This window comes from Empidonax traillii, unplaced genomic scaffold (genome assembly GCF_003031625.1).
Source record: "Empidonax traillii isolate 1590-97213 ecotype Southwest subspecies unplaced genomic scaffold, ASM303162v1 scaffold1103:size489020, whole genome shotgun sequence".
Classification (NCBI taxonomy): Eukaryota; Metazoa; Chordata; class Aves; order Passeriformes; family Tyrannidae; genus Empidonax; species Empidonax traillii.
Genome location: NW_020956296.1, coordinates 149,981 through 153,623, shown reverse-complemented (window position 1 = coordinate 153,623; position 3,643 = coordinate 149,981).

Here is a 3,643-nt window from a genome sequence, read left to right as displayed (position 1 = left end):
AGGGATTAGAGGGCAAACCCACTGGGATGGTGACCTTAGGGCTGGCTCCCTGATCCGCCTCCAAACGCAGTAAAGAAGAGGTGGGCAGTAGAGGTGGAAGTGATGGTATGTAAGTAACTTTCCAGTGTTTGATCCCACCATCCCTGAGGCCAACAGGAGGAGGCTGTGCATTGGATTCGAATCTCTTGCACACATAGTCTCTTCCCAGAGAGCCAACCTGCATTATGCCTGATTGTATTTTGAGAGGTAGTGAAGGAGGGGAGGGTGATAGCAGATATCACTTGGACAAAAGAGGTAATGCAGAGGGAGTAAAAGGCAGTATGAGCCTGAACTGCCTTTGAGAAGCTTTTGTTACTGCTGCTGCTTTCCTCCCTGTGTCTTAGTCTAGGGTGAGACGTGTTAGGAAATGGCCAGCTGCTCAGAAGAGGTGCAAAGCGAGTCCTCCATGTGAAAAGAGCTGTCTTGAGATCCTTTGCAGTTCAAGAGAACCTTGCCTGTGGGTTCATGACTTTGTGAAGGATGAGTTTGGAACAGAGTGCAAGCAGGGACCTTGTGTTAAGCTCAGTTATCTGTTGGAGTGGTCCTTGACAAATTCTTCAGCAGAAGTACAGAAAGTCAGAAGTACAAACGAGTTGTCTCAAGTGTAGGGCACTGACTGAGTTTGAACTGACGGTCACCTGATTTCCATGCAGCTTCCAGTTGGCAGAAGTGAGGGGTGGGGAATGCCACGGATGATGATGATGGTAGTGGGTCTGAGGCAAACGGGTAACCCTCTGTGTCACAACCCTGGGCTGGGGGGAGTGTCAGGGGTGACAAGCAAGATGAGAAATTGCCTGTTTTATGTTTAGTGCTTCGGAAAAGCAGAGGACAGTCTTGCCTCCATGGGGCAGAAACGTGGCCTCTGTCCACAGTTCAGCCAGTAAGAGTCATGTTGTTTGTGTTATTGCAGCAAGAGTGAAAGGAGAAAAGCAAAACTAAACAACACTCTGTGTGGAAGGCAGACCAAAGGGGAATCTCAATCCTCTTGGGAAAGGCCATTCTTCAGCAGTAAGGCTTCCTTCCACTGTAGCTGCCACTCCAGCTGGGGTGCCCCAGTGTGGTGCAGCCCCACAGCCCTGGCTCAGCCTTTTCTGCTGGCAGACAGGCCACAGAGACTGGTGGGTATCCAGGGACAGGGGTTCTGCTGAGACAAAACAAAGAGGAGTTGTGTGACCATGAGCTCCTGCACTCCCTGGTGCTCCAGACACCAAAACCCTGGAACAAAATGCGGGCCCTTGCTCCAGGAATCTGACACTGTCATCATACCCCCCTGGAGATAATGGACCCAAAGCATCCCAAACCTCCAGTTCTCAGCTCCAGGCTGTGGGCTGCCTGCTCCCACCTAAGAGAGACAGAACTTCCCAGTGTCACAGGCAGAAAGCACCTACTGAGTAATACTGGATGTGTATGACAAAGGGAGGAGAGGTGACAGAGCCATTTGTGATCCAGGGATGCACATTTTATCATTAGCACTGGCTGAGCTTGGCATTTATGCTGGCAGACTTTCCCCCCAAAAAGGATGAGGTAGTGTAGTGGTGAGTAACATTATTTTTTTTGAGGAGGGTGATAATTTCTCTTCCAGCATGTGCTTTCAACAGTGGATCAGTACTGGTTTGCCTTCTGTAAAGGCTGATGCCTGCAGCTCTCAGTGCTGTGCCAGCACCAGGGTTAATTGTTGTACTTGGTTAGATGCTGAGTCCAGTGCCTTGCTGGGCAGGTGGTGGACAGTGTCCAGGCAGAAGGGCCAAAGATCTTTTCCCTGACTTTCCCAGAGCTCTGGACGTGTCTTGACCACAGTGTGCCTCACTGGATGTGCCATCATGTGGCTTATGCTGCCCAGCTGCACAGATAATCCTGTTGCTGCTGAGCCTGGTGGGGAAGGTTTGGGGACCAAAAGGCCAGACCAGCAAGGAAGGAAACTGTGATTTCCCTTTGTTGTGATGCTGATGCCTCTTGGGGACCCAGACAAAGGGCAGTGACTGGGTTTTCAGCATCAACAACAGGTTAGCAGAGGCTTTTCTCTCTGTAGCTGATCTCACTCTTACCTGCAGAGCAAGGAACTGGCACTGCCCCTCTGCTGACAGATGCTCTGCCCCACACTGGGACAAACCTGCTTGACCCACTCGGTCCTTGAGGGAATCCTCTTTGATTTCAGCTGTAGGGGATGGTGCATTTGGTTGGAGATCATCATCTCCTGGCTGTGCCCAGGGCCCTAGAGCACCGAGCCTTGCTGAGGCAATGGTGGCTCCCAACAGGACCAGAGGGTCTGAGCAGTGAGTGCAGCAGGGGGGCAGGGAACTCCTCCCTGCAAGGGTGGCTGTTGCACAATATCATGTCAGGTGGGAGGCTAGGGAGGAGGCACACCTCGTGAGAGAGCTGGTGCTGGCATAACTGGTGATGCTTAACCTCTTTTCTCCAGTGTCCCACAGTGTTCCCCTCCTCAGGGAGGTCTGGGGACCCCCGATGGGTGTTTTGAACCCAAACATGTCCTTTGCTAGTGCAGCTTCCAGGCTTTTCTTAGAGATCTTGTTACCCTCGTGCCCCATGATTTCTGAGGCACTGAGAAGGGAGTTGTGTTCCAGAGGCTCTCCCAGGCAGAGACTGGGCACAAATCCCTGAGTTTCAGCCCCTGCCAAGTCCAGCAAGGTTAGCAAGGGAGCTGGCAACGTCTCCTCTCCCATTTCAGTTGCACTGAGGCGAGAAGGGGATGGGCAAAGCAGAGATTAAGCCCCCAGCGTGTCCCAGTCCAGCAGAGCCCCATGCCTTGCTCAAGCCCGAGCGCAGGAGCAGCCCTGATGACCGTGCATCTCCTTAAAATCCTGCCTGGATCTGACAGCTTCACTGGGCTGGGGCCAATGTGCTTGGCAAGCCAAAAGGGAAGATTCTGAGTGAAAAAACCCCTAGAAATAATCAGCATTTGTCAAAGAGGAGGGTTTCTGGCATCTGGAAGGTTAAGTAGCTAGGTGCTAGGGAAGAAAATGGAAAAACTGAGGCTAAAGGAAAGCCTCGGGAGTTGCCCAGAAATATCCCATCTGCTGGCACCTGCATGTGGCCCTGGTGGCAGGACTGTTGTCTGATCTGTGGTGTGGGTTGTTTTTTCCTTTTTTTTTTTTTTCCATTGCCTGGCATGTCATAATATTGTGTCTTTGTGTGAAATCACATCCCCTTTCAGAAGAGGAAACCCGTTTCTGAAGGGCAAATGCCCTTTCATGGCGTGCTCACCACAGGGACGTTACGCCAAGAGATCTGAGAGCAAGGCTGGGGCATCCTTCCCAGGAAAATCTATTCCATTTCTGCCAGTGCATCATCCTCTCAAGCTGCACCCATCCATCTTCCTCTCAGAGATGAAGAAGCCGCAGCGTCTTCTCTAACTGGGGGACAATTTATGTGGCCTGAAATTCAAACAGCTGAACAACAGTGACAACAGGACAGGAAGATCAATGTCAGTGTCGATGTATTCTGTCGAAGGGACTGCTGTGAACCATCTTCACATGCTCTGAGTGGCTGCGTTGCATCCTGTACAGTGTTGTAAAAAAACAAAACAAAAACAAAACAAAAAAAAAAAAAAAAAAAAAAAAAAAAAAAAAAAAAAAAAAAAAAAAAA